This window comes from Gossypium raimondii, chromosome 10 (genome assembly GCF_025698545.1).
Source record: "Gossypium raimondii isolate GPD5lz chromosome 10, ASM2569854v1, whole genome shotgun sequence".
NCBI lineage: Eukaryota > Viridiplantae > Streptophyta > Magnoliopsida > Malvales > Malvaceae > Gossypium > Gossypium raimondii.
In genome coordinates, this window is record NC_068574.1 from 36,256,023 (window position 1) to 36,270,131 (window position 14,109).

The window sequence follows — 14,109 nt, forward strand, 5'->3', positions numbered from 1 at the left end:
CTTACCTTTCTTACCTTGTGGCATAGGTGGACTAGGATTACCTTTACCAACCAACGTGAACCTTCTCTCCTTGGAAAGGTATTGGAGTTGAAAATTATCATCACTCGGCCTTTTGGAGACCTGAAAAGAGGAAACAGAACAAGACAAATTCTCATTTGGTTTATTAAACAAATTCCTCACTTTTTCTTGTTCTCGCTCACTATCTTCATTTTCTCTCGTTTCTTTTTCAACATCTTTTTCTTTTTCAATTTTTTTCTCAATCTCAATTTCTTTTTCAATTTTCTTTTCTTCATTTTCTTTTTCTCTCACTTTTTCGATTTCTTTTTCTTTTGCAATTTCTTTTTCTTCTTTTTTGTTTTTATTACAATGTGAGGATGATACAAAAGAATCAAAAAGATAATCGTTTGGCTCAAAGAAAGAGATAGTATTTTTGTAGGCTTTTCGTTCATTTCTTCGGGAATAATCCTTCGGGAAGGACTTCTTTGAAGCGTACGAGGAATAACTCGTCCTTTCTCGTTCGTCATATCGAAAAGTCGCAAGCTTGAAGATTTCTTCTCTTTGTCTCAAATTCCTTGACGAGTAGGTATCCCGATAAAAATCTCTTAGCGAGTAGTCTTTGGATGTGTACCACCGTGATGATCTCGACTCCATTTCTTGACTTGGCGGATTTTGTTTCCATCGGGCCTTTTCCTCCACTCGGTCCAACCATCTTTTTAATGGGCTTAGCTTTTCCTCCAACATTCTGCCCATCTCATTCACCAAGTATTGAAATTCATCGACAGAGAATTCTTCTTGAGACATGATTTCATAGAAAGAAGAAAGGTTAAAAGAATAATAACAGGAAATTAGTTACCTCACCACAAAATCTCGCAAGTTACTCGGAAAGAAAATTTCACTCCACTCGTGTTTACGCTCGCTTTGGCTTTTCTTCTCTCGAATGAACTCACGCTCTCTTGCCTTTTACCACTCTTCTCACTCTCGTGATTTCGTATTCTGTCTCGTATAAACCTATTGCGGCTTTGGGGTCGGCTTCAAAATGGGTTACAAGGGATAATGTCGGGTGTAGGGTAGGCTGGACAAAGAAAAAAATTTGGTTTAAAGTGTGGCATTGGGAAGGGTAAATAATGGTAGGGAGGGAAACTTAATGATCAGGAAACACAAAGAATGAATAAACAAAAATTCCAACACTTCACTTTTTTTTTCGAATTTTTTTTTACTTCGTACTCTTTTTTTTATTCTCAATTTTTTTCGTAATTTCCTTTTTTTTCAATTACAATAGATGAAATACAAAGTGAAAAAAAATTACAACTTGATTTTTTTTGATTTTTTTCACATTACGAACCTACTCCGGGATTAACATGAATGTTGGTGCTCCTCGTTTTGTAAGCTCTGATACCAAATGATGTGATCAGCTCAGTTGATTGAGTCGATTCACTTGATTGCCCGATCGTCGACGAGGAGTAGTTGGAGTTGTCAAAATTGGGTGATTTAGGCTAAGGTTTGCGGAAGCTTTGAAAGGGGTTTAGATGAGTGGTTTGGTGTTGTGATACGAGTCACAAAGGCCCAACTCAAGCTCAAGAATGTGATGGGCTCAAATTACCACAAGGCCCAATAACGAGGTCAAAGGCTAGACAAATGCGTTCAAAACTAAATGGAACCATTCAAGAATTTATTAGCAAGGCCTTAGATGCGTACACGAAGGAAAAAGAAAATCAAGATTCACTTTCTTGTTTTCAAGAAAATCAAGAAACCGAATCTTGGTCCAATCTTGCTGTTTTGAGCGATTCCAGGAATCAAGAAAATCAAGATTTCAAATCTTGGAAATCTTGGTCCAAGAAATCGAATCTTGCAGCGAAGGCGCATTGGATCTCCATTACGAGCATCAATGAACCAATTCCGGTAGGAAATGGACTATAAGCCCAAGTTCTTTAAGGCAAGGCCCAATAAGATGTCCAAGCCCAAATCAAGAAAGTTAAATGAGACTTAGTTGAAAATCAGGCCAAATTGTCAAAGTGGCCAAATTTGTAAAATTTTAATTCTTTAAATACCTAGTTTAATTTTTAGACTTTAGGATTATTATATATGTAAAAATTCAGCCCAAGCAGCCTATTAAATGCCTTGGCCGAATTTTCCCTCCAAATTTAATAATTAGGTTTTTTTTGTTTTCCTAATGAGATTAGAAAAGTAGATAGAAGGCCTATAAATAGGCATGGCTGGCCACATTGTTACATAACTTAAAGAATACATTGAAATCAGATTGCTTTTGTTTGCAAATTCTCTTGAGTTTTTTCCCCAAGAATTTTCTCTTGAGTTTTCTTTAGAAGTAGTTTTAACAATCTTTTTGATTGTGGGAGCCATCTTCAGCCTTCTTCTTGCCATTGTTCTTCATTGGAGGGAAGATTAGAGCTGTTTGAAGGGAGTTGTGAGATCTTTCGGGATTTCAAGGCTTTTTAGGACTTTATCTTTAATTTTCTTGCTGTTCAATCTTCTTAGTTTTTTTTTTCTGTTTGTGTCGGTTTTGTTAGCTAACTTGTTTGCTATTCTTGTTGCATTTCAGCCATTCCCAAAGTTCAAAATCTATCTTGAACCAATCTTTGGCATCAAGAAAACGTTCTCCAATCTTCAATTCCAATTGACCTTGCCGCCCCAATTCCCTATTTTCTGATTCAATCGATTTGCTGGATTTTTTAAATTAACTTTCTGTTTTGTGTTATTCTTTTCAGATTCGGCAGATTGGAGCCTACCTTAAACTCAATCCCGTGTTCTTGGCTTCCAAGATTAGTCATCCCTAAGGGCATTTGATCCTTGCTGTTCATTTATTGATTTGGGAATCTTCGTTTTCAGATTATTGAATCTAATATTAATTTTCTGTTTCGTTTCAGATCCATTCGTTTAGAGTTTTCGTAGGAGTTTTCCATGACTTGACAACTTGATCTTGGTCCACGCGCAACCCTCTATCATTTGGTATCAGATTTTGGGCGTTTTGGGTGTTCTTGGTTGATTTCTAAATTGATTTCCTTTAAAATCAGCATATAACAGTTTTTTACCCAGAAAATTTTTTTGAAAAAAAATCATTTGAGTGGGTAGACATTGTCCGATTGATCTGAAATTTTATATACATATTTGTGACACTGTGATAGAATATAAAAAATATTTCTCACAAAAAATCAGTCAAAAAAGTCAAAAAAATAGAAAAATACGAAATCAGAAAAAAATTTAAAAAAATATTCAGCGGGTTGAGTTTAGTGCCGAAACTTTCTAGATCAAATATACAATATTTAAGGATATTCCAGTTTAAATTTCATCATTTTTGGAGATCAGCAACACCTCGAACGAAGTTGTCAAGTTACTCCGCAGTTTTTCGGGTTTTCAGGTTTCAGCAATTTTTATTAATTCTTAGCTGTAGGAAAGCTAAAAAAACTAAAAAAAAATAAGATAGTTAGAAGGCCTATATGCATAGCTTGGCCAACCACCCTTATACACATTACACATTGAATTACACATTGAAATCATATTTTATTGAGTGAAAAATTCTCTTTGAGTTTTCTCCAAGAATTCTCTCTTGAATTTTCTTTAGAAGTAGTTTTAACATTCTTTTTTATTGTGGGAGCCATCTTCAGTCTTCTTCTTGCCATTGTCCTACATTGGAGGGGAGATTAGAGCAATTTGAAGGGAGTTGTGAAATCTTTCTCGATTTCAATGCTTCTTAGGACTTTATCTTTATTTTTCTTGCTGTTCAATCTTTTTAATTTTCTGCTTGTGTCGATTTCATTATCTAACTTGTTTAAACTCTCTTGTTGCATCTCCAGTCCCATTCAACCTTCAAAAATCTGTCCGGCATCAACCTTGGACAACAAGAAAAGTTTTGATTTCACAAAACCCCTCTTTATTGTCGTCCAAACCCTAGATCTAATTGATTTCGTGATCTGCTGAGTTTTTTTTTCAAATTAACTTGCTGTTATGTGTTCTACTTTTCAGATAGGTTGTTTGGAACCTATCTTGAATTCAATTCCGTGTTCTTGGTTTCCAAGATTCTCTATTAATAAGTGTTTCGGTTCTAGACTGATTCTTTATTGTTTTGGGTGTTTTACTTTAGATCTTTTAATTCTAAGTTTGATCTTTCTATTTCATTTCAGATCCAAACATTTAGAGTTTTCGTAGGAGTTTCCCGTGACTTGACAACTCGATCTTGGTCCGCGCGCAACCCTCTATAAAAATTTTTGAAAAAAAATTCATTTGAGTGGGTAAACGTTGTCCGATTGGTCTGAAATTTTATATGCATATTTTTGGCACTGTGATAGAATATTAAAAAATATTTCCCACAAAAGAATCAGTTGAAAAAGTCAAAAAATAGAAAAATACGAAATCAAATAAAAATTTTAAAAATATTTAGCGGGCTGAGTTTAGTGCCAAAACTTTCCAGATCAAATATACAATATTTAAGGACATTCCAGTTTAAATTTCGTGATTTTTAGAAATCGGGAACACCTCGAACAAAGTTGTCAAGTTACTCCGCAATTTTTTCGGGTTTTCGGGTGTCAGCAATTTTTATTGATTCTTAGTTGTAGGTTTTCATTTGTTTTGTTTTTATTCTTCCTTTACACTATCTAACACCTTCTTGTTTCTTGTGTTAGTAGGATTTAAAAGTGTGCACAATTCTTCCTCGGTGCGACACAAATCAATTGGTGTCTCGTCACTTTTTGGACTCCTAGTGCAATTAAGATTCTTTGGTAGTTACGGTTCATACACTTTCTAATTGATTGATATAAAATCTACTAAAGAACTCACAACACTGAATTCTACCTCTTTGAGAATTTGATTTTCCTTTTTGAGTGATTAACGGTGAGGTTTGTTAATTTTTGAGTGTTGAGTGTTTGTTTTGCAGGTATTCCAAAAAAAAAAGATGTCTTGGTCAAGTCGTTGATTCGTCAGATTCGAGGACGAATCTTTTTGAGTAAGGGGGGAATGATATGAGTCACAAAGGCCCAACTCAAGCTCAAGAACGTGATAGGCTCAAATTACCGCAAGGCCCAATAACGAGGTCAATGGCTAGGCAAATGCGTATGAAACTAAATGCAACCGTTCACTTCATTAGCAAGGCCTTAGATACGTAAACAAAGGAAAAAGAAAATCAAGATTCACTTTCTTGTTTTCAAGAAAATCAAGAAACCGAATCTTGGTCCAATTTTGCTGTTTTGAGTGATTTCAAGAAACAAGAATATCAAGATTTCAAATCATGGAAATCTTGGTCCAAGAAACTGAATCTTGCAGCTAAGGTGAATGTTCGTCTCCTTGATGATCTCATTTCTGTCCTTTCATTTGGATAAATTTGTTCCCGTTGGGTTCTTGCTCGATGACTCCGCTCTTCGACACGATCCAATTGTTTCTTGATGGGTTTGAGTTTTCGATCAAATAGATGCTCCATTTCATGCATAAAGGCTTGGAGTGTAAAATCTGGCACACTTCCTCCAACAATTCTTACAGGACGGAATCCAACTCCCTTGTCTGAAATTTTTCCAGACTTCGTGACATTTTTAAGAACTCACAACAAAGAATCTCACTATCCACTCACAAAGAAATCTCACACACTTGGCTTTTTTTTCTCTCGAATAAACTCACTACTCTCTTGCCTCTTTCCACTCACTCCTCCTCTCTAAGTTCTTAGGAATTATTTAAACTTAAAAAACAATTGTTGTGGGTCGGCTTACAAACTTGATGTTTGGGCTTGGTAAGATTATTGTAGGACAAAGGAAGGTAGGCTTGAAACAAAGAAATGAAAAGGTTGGGTGTGGCGAAATAGTAGAAGGTAATAATGACTAAAATTTGGGCAGCAAACAAAAACTAAATTTCAAAACTAGCTCTCTTTTTTTTTCACAATTTTTTTTTCAAATTTTTTTTTCACAACTTGATATCCAATCTTTTAAGTTTGAATGGAAACTAGTTTTTTTTCGAATTTTTTTGAATTTTTTTTCGAGAAACTACTATACCGTAATGCCGACAACGTCGATTCTTACTCCAAATCCGCTAGCTCTGATACCAATTTAATACAAACTCGTCTCGTGATGTTTTGAGTCGTATGTGTTGCCCAATCATGAATTAAGTAAGGATGGATTCGTTTCGATTTTAAAATGAAACAAAATAGAGATAATGGCTTCAAACAAAGGTAATAAACAAAATAAAGAGGAAACAGTAACAAATTAATTGGCAAGACCGAAAATGAACCAACAATAACGAATTGTTGACCCGAATCTCAAAATGGTCTTTAGGTGTTTTTCGGTTAAAGGAAACAGGAAAGGAACCTTGACCCACTATCAACTATGATAGGAACCAAAGGTATATTGAACGCCACACCAAAGGTGATAAGTTCAGCAACAAAGAAAAGATGGACGCCACAAGCTATGCTTGATAAGTCAAATCAATTCCGAAAGAACAAAGAGAATTGGATAGCTCACAATTCAAATATTTCATCTATATTCAGCAAAAAGTTTTCTTCTCTAAGGCTGATTACAACTATTTATAATACTAGAACAAGGTAACCAAATGGTCAAAAAAATATCCAACTAAATGTGCCATAAAAACTGATGTCTTTTCTTATGCTTTGAGCCAAGTAACTCCTTCCATAAAATCACTTCAATTCAGCTGATTTGAATGTCTTTAATGGCTAAAAATGACTCTTGAGTTGTCCTTGGCTAGTTGAATAGACACCATCTCTTAACCACTCCTTAATGACATTCAAAGGCTTGATTAATTTCTCTTGAAAGCTCCAAAAACGGCTGGAAGTGGAAGAGTTGCTGCTGAATTTTAAAGGGTATAAAATGCTCTTTAAAATCTCCTTTTAATGATCTTTAAGATCCCTTTATAACAGCCCTTTAATTGTAACTCAAAAGAACTTGAACGACCACTTATTAAATGTGTAATGACCTTGAATTGTAACCACTATAAGCTAAAAGTCACCTGCAATAAACACATTAAAATGAGTTTATTAAACACATGAAAACACTTATTAATCATAACTCACACTAAACTTACTTAAATAAATAAACTAAAACATATATGCAATAATTATTCCAGCAACTAGTTTAATTAAAGAAGCATAATTAAATGAACTTAACTCATGCATCAATAAATAATCCTAGGAACTAGATTAATTAAGAACAACACTTATTAAATAAAGTTCAACAAAAACACTTATTAATTAAAACTAAGATGAGTTGAATAAATGTTCAGCAATTCATTTATTAAACTAAGATGCTTAAATGCATGGTTTTGAAATGCGAATTTAACTAACATGAAAGTTACATAATTAAACTAACTTTACATAATTAAACTAACTTGACTTAATTTAATGATGCAAAATTAACTAACATGAAAGTTACATAATGCATGACTTTATTAAATGCAGAACACATATTAATGATGTGCAAACTATGACATAATTAAAAACACAAACTAATATAACTAAAAATTAATGAATCAAAGTCTGTATTTTCCAGCAGCCAAATTAACAAACTAAAATTAAAAGCTTCATTTTGCACTTGGACCCCTCGAGTTTGGGCCAATCTCGGTAGCATCGAGTTGTGTCGTAACATGATGCGTTTGGGATCGTATCATACCCTCCCTCTTGAAGACGATTTGTCCTCAAATCGGGCCACTTGCTCGAGAAAAAATTTTCAAGATCACGACCCCTTTTGTTCATGATCCGGACAGAATTATTTTCAAAATTTTGAGAACCACAAATGGCTCTGCAAGAAAGAAGGTCATTTGCATGCCCTCCCTGTTTAGGAGGGTACCACCTAACATCGTCACCTACAAAATAATAAAACAAATTAGTGACACAATGAAGGTGATACGACCCCGCCCCGGAAACATTTTTGGTTCAGCTCATTCGAGCTCAATTCAGCTCATTGAGCTCGTTATTAGCTCACTAGCTCATTTAATTTAATTTGCAGGAATAAACTAATTAGTTAAGTTAGTTATTTTAGCTTAAATAATTACTAAGTATTTAATTAAGAAATCTGGACATTTTAAATATGTTTTATTGGTTTTAATGCATGCTTTAAATTTGTCTTAAGACTATTTAAATGTGTTCTATTTAGTACAGCTTTTAATGTGTCTGGACGGATTTAATGCTGTTGTTTAATGTGTCTTTAGTGCTTTAAAGTGCCGAATTTAATATGTCTAATTGTTGACTTAATTCAGCCGAATTAATGAACCACTTTAAGGTGTCTTGTGGCTGCCGAATTTAATGTTAACTTAATTCATGTCCAGCCGAATTAATATGGCTAATTAATATGTCTTGGTTCAAGCATGAGATTAATTATGTTCAAATAGGGCTGCCGAAATTAATTGTAATGTGCATGAATTATTTGACCGAATTTATTTTGTGTCTGCAGGTCATTGAATTCGGCTAAATGGCAAAGGAAACATGCATTTAAGGAGATGTTCCCATGCATGGAACGGCATTTAAAGGGAAGTTGGCTGCTGCATTTTTCCTAAACAGCCGAATTTAATATGCCTTGTTGACCCAATTTTGTTTTGCCTTAAACTTGAGTTAATGGCTGATTTAAATGTGTGCAGGTGCATGGATATGGGGACGAATTTAAAGAACAATTTATTGTGCAGGTTTAATGCTAGCTGCCGAATTTAATGTGTCTACAATAGACTTAATAGCAAAGGGAAGCATTTAAAGAGCTGCTGACTTCTCCTTTAGAAGCATGCATGAACGGCATTAAAGGAAGCATGCATTGTGTTTCTATACATCCATTTTCGTGCATAGCAAAGGACTCATTAAGGGCTGCTGATTCCTATTTCCTATGAGCCTTTTCGTGAAGATCAATGGCTCTTGAATTTTGATGCATGCTTGGACGACATTAAATTGGTTGCTGCATTCTTCTCCCTATGCATGGGACGACATTAAAATCCCTCTTCTCCATGTGCTATTTCGGTCCCTTCAATAGAGCCATTAATGTGCCGTCTCAATTAAGAGAATGCATGAGCAGCAAATTAAAACCTGCATTTAAGCTGCCGTTTGAGCTCACCTAGGAGCCTTTTTCGTGGGAAACAAAGGAGCCTTAAAAGCACCATCCAAATTGAAGGGATGAATGGGCAGATTCTAGAAGTCAAATTTATTACCCATGATGAACAAACATTTGCTTCATGACTAAGGATGCATCTATGGATGGCAAGGGGGGGCAAATGTGACTTAAATGTCATTCAATGGATGAACATATATCATTAAAATCGGTTCATGGGCTAATTCATGTTACTTATTAATGGCCAGAATTGGCTATTCATGTCCTAGTTTTAGTATAAATAGTTGGCTTGTAAACATGTAAAAGGTTAGACAATATACTTTTAAACTTTATATGAATTCTTATTACTTTGTGAGTTTATTTTCAACTCTCATTGTTCTCCAAAGACTCGTCTGACTTATCAAGCAACCCTTGTGGCGTCAACCCGTCTTCTATTCCGAACTTATCACTTTGCACCCAAAGTGTGGCGTTCAAATTATACCGAGGTTCCTATCATCTTTGATAGCGGGTCGAAGGTTCTATTTTATTCATTTTCCATCCATACACCATTTGGCCTATCTAAGTATTCCTATAAGTGCCGGGTTAACACACTTATATTGTGTTGGTTCAACTTGAATACTTGGATTTCATTCACATATCAACCTCAATACATTCCATCACCCCTTTTTGAACCAATTTGAGCCTTTATCTCTTGTTTCTTAACCTATTTTCGACAAACCTTAATATTACTCCAATTCACGATCGGGCACATCAACTACTCGACTCTCCTTCCCGAGCTGGGGTCGTATCATTTGGTATCAGAGCTAGCTGAATCGGAGTAAGATCATCATTTTCGGTATTATGAGATTGTAAAAAAAAATCGAAAAAAAAATTCGAAAAAAAAATTTGAAAAAAAAGTTTGTATTCAATTTACTTTTCCTTTTTGTATTTAGTATTGAAGAAAAAAAAGAAAAAAATTCGGAATTAAAAAAAAAAGAAAAAAATCGAAATTGAAAAAAAAAAGAGAAAAAAAAAAGAGTGATTGAAATTAATTTTGAGTTTGTAAAAGCATTGCTTGTTACCTGAAGGACCATATCTATATAGCCACACTTAACCAATTCTATTTTGTTTGATAGCCTACCATTTCCGACATCATTACCCACCAAGCCAAATCAATTTTGTAAGCCGACGCCAAACGGTATTGATTCGTCGACTTAGTTTGCGAAGAACTTCGAGAGGCAAAAAATCGAGTGGAAAAAGGCAAGAGTGATTGGTGTGAGTTCATTCGAGAGAAGAAAAGCCAAAAGCGAGCGTAAACACGAGTGGAGTGAAAATTTTCTTTCTGAGTGACTTGCGAGGTTTTGTGGTGAGGTATTTACTTTCTATTTTAAACACTTATTCCTTTTAGCAAAAAAAAATGTCTCGAGAAGAATTTTCCGAAATAGACTTCCAATATTTGATGCAAGAGATGCGTAGAATGGTGAAATCAAAATTTGATAAGTTGCATGATAGATTGGATCGAGTGGAGGAAAGATTCCGACGGAAGCCAAATTCACCGAATCAAGAGACAGAGACAAGATCATTTCGAAAGCACACATTCCATGATTATTCGAGAAGAGATGAACGAGTTTCTTATGCATCGAGATATTTTCCCACGGAGGGTTATTCACAAAGAGATGTTCGTGACTTGCACAATGAATCTGCCATTTCTTTCGAACGAGAAGCTTGTCGTTATGATTCTTATAAGTTATCATCTTCTTGTAATGGAAGAACAAGACAAAAAGAAAATAGAAGAAAAGAAAGACAAGAGATGTTGATGTAAGAAAATGAACGAATCTTGAATGAAATTGAGAGAAGAAAAAAAGAAAATGAGAGTGAGAAAAAGAAAAAAGAATTTGAGATTGAGATTGATATTGAGAAAAAAATTGAAAAGGAAAAAGATGTTGAAAAAGAAATGAGAGAAAAGGAAGATGGTGAGCGAGAACAAGAAAAAGAGAGGAACATTTTAACTAACCCCCGAGATGTTTGTTTTTGTTCTGTTCCTTCTTTTCAGGTTTCGACAAATCTCTATGACGAATATCAACTTCAATATCTTCCTGACGAGCGACGTTTTTGCCTGACCGAAAAAGGTAAGGATGAAGTTGAAATTGAACCACATGAGCCCAAAGGTAAGATAGGTAAGGAACACCTAGCACTTGAATTTCCATTATCTTCCTTGAATGTGGATAAACATAATGTCGACTTCATCTTTGTAAAAGCTCCATGCCAAAAAGTGGTTGATTTTCCTTCATTGATTAGTGTTTTAATCTCAAATGGTGGTGAGACGAGCTTTCCCAAAACAAATTTTTGCGTTGACAAGTTTGGTTTAATGAACTCTTTGCTACTCTTTGGCGTTAATAATCAAAATCAAATTTTTAAACCCAGAATCTGTTTTAGTACATTTGTTGGGAAATTCAAGCATGACCAATTGTGTGCGAACAATTTCTATTGTTTTGATGCTTGGTTGTTCAATAAGGAAACGAGGTATGATAAATTTGATTTCAATTCAATCCTTAGTCTATTTCTGTGGTTATACTTGAAGTACGTATTTCATTTCGACAAGGTTAATTCCACCAAGGAGCTTCGATTGCATTACAAGTCCAAGGAGAGAAGATTTGTGATGATCGACGAAGGTAAAAATGATCATTGTTTTTCCATTCTTCGAGATGAACAAGGTATGACTCATGAGAACTTTAAAATCTTTCTGCCCTATTCGGTTGGAAATAAACATCTTTTTGAAGAATTGGTTTTTGCAAAGTATTTCAATCGTGAAGTGTTTAATTGTTCACTTTATTTGAAAGTGATTTATCTATTTTGATTGATCTTGATAATGCGAATTTGGAAGAACCCAGTTCAATTTCCATTGCCAAGTTTTCTTGTGCGAGATTTCCATTCATTTGTTTGTGATGAAAGGATTATCTTGATGGTATCTTCATTTCGTTTGAAATATGTTGGTAAGACTATTATTGTTGATAAATTTGTTGGTGAATCAATAGGCAAACGTCCACTACAAGTTTCAATCGAACAAAAGCATGAATCCAATGGTTTTTATTTACGATAATGTAGAAAATGTGTGGTCATTGAATTGTTGTGAAAGCTTACTATGTTTGAGCGAAGAAATTTGGAAAAGATTCAAGGCAAATGAACGTTTTAACATACCGATTTTGTGAGCCTATCCATTCCATGCTATCGTAAAGGGTTGTATAAGGACAAACTTTTATGAGGGACAAGAAGCTCGACTTGAGGACAAGTCGCTTCGAAGAAGGGGGGATAATCGACCTCGCCCGGAAACATTTTTGGTTCACTCATTCGAGCTCAATTCACTCATTGAGCTCGTTATTAGCTCACTAGCTCATTTAATTTAATTTCTGGAATAAATTAATTAGTTAAGTTAGTTATTTTAGCTTAAATAATTACTAAGTATTTAATTAAGAAATCTGGACATTTTAAATATGTTTTATTGGTTTTAATGCATGCTTTAAATTTGTCTTAAGACTATTTAAATGTGTTCTATTTAGTACTGACTTTTAATGTGTGCGGACGGATTTAATCTTTGTTGTTTAATGTGTCTTTAGTGCTTTAAAGTGCCGAATTTAATATGTCTAATTGTTGACTTAATTCAGCTGAATTAATGAACCACTTTAAGGTGTCTTGTGGCTGCCGAATTTAATGTTAACTTAATTCATGTCCAGTAGAATTAATATGGCTAATTAATATGTCTTGGTTCAAGCATGAGATTAATTATGTTCAAATAGGGTCAAATTAATTGTAATGTGCATGAATTATTTGACCGAATTTATTTTGTGTCTGCAGGTCATTGAATTCGGCTAAATGGCAAAGGAAACATGCATTTAAGGAGATGTTCCCATGCATGGAACGGCATTTAAAGGGAAGTTGGCTGCTGCATTTTTCCTAAACAGCGAATTTAATATGCCTTGTTGACCCAATTTTGTTTTGCCTTAAACTTGAGTTAATGGTTGATTTAAATGTGTGCAGTGCATGGATATGGGGACAATTTAAAGAACAATTTATTGTGCGAGGTTTAATGCTAGTATTAGAATTTAATGTGTCTACAATAGACTTAATAGCAAAGGGAAGCATTTAAAGAGTGCTGACTTCTCCTTTAGAAGCATGCATGAACGGCATTAAAGGAAGCATGCATTGTGTTTCTATACATCCATTTTCGTGCATAGCAAAGGACTCATTAAAGACTCTTGATTCCTATTTCCTATGAGCCTTTTCGTGAAGATCAATGGCTCTTGAATTTTGATGCATGCTTGGGCGACATTAAATTGGTTGCTGTATTCTTCTCCCTATGCATGGGACGGCATTAAAATCCCTCTTCTCCATGTGCTATTTCGGTCCCTTCAATAGAGCCATTAATGTGCCATCTCAATTAAGAGAATGCATGAGCAGCAAATTAAAACCTGCATTTAAGCTGCCGTTTGAGCTCACCTAGGAGCCTTTTTCGTGGGAAACAAAGGAGCCTTAAAAGCACCATCCAAATTGAAGGGATGAATGGGCAGATTCTAGAAGTCAAATTTATTACCCATGATGAACAAACATTTGCTTCATGACTAAGGATGCGTCTATGGATGGCAAGGGGGGGGACGAATGTGACTTAAATGTCATTCAATGGATGAACATATATCATTAAAATCGGTTCATGGGCTGATTCATGTTACTTATTAATGGCCAGAATTGGCTATTCATGTCCTAGTTTTAGTATAAATAGTTGGCTTGTAAACATGTAAAAGGTTAGACAATATACTTTTAAACTTTATATGAATTCTTATTACTTTGTGAGTTTATTTTCAACTCTCATTGTTCTCCAAAGACTCGTCTGGCTTATCAAGCAACCCTTGTGGCGTCAACCCGTCTTCTATTCCGAACTTATCACTTTGCACCCAAAGTGTGGCGTTCAAATTATACCGAGGTTCCTATCATCTTTGATAGCGGGTCGAAGGTTCTATTTTATTCATTTTCCATCCATACACCATTTGGCCTATCTAAGTATTCCTATAAGTGCCGGGTTAACACACTTATATTGTGTTGGTTC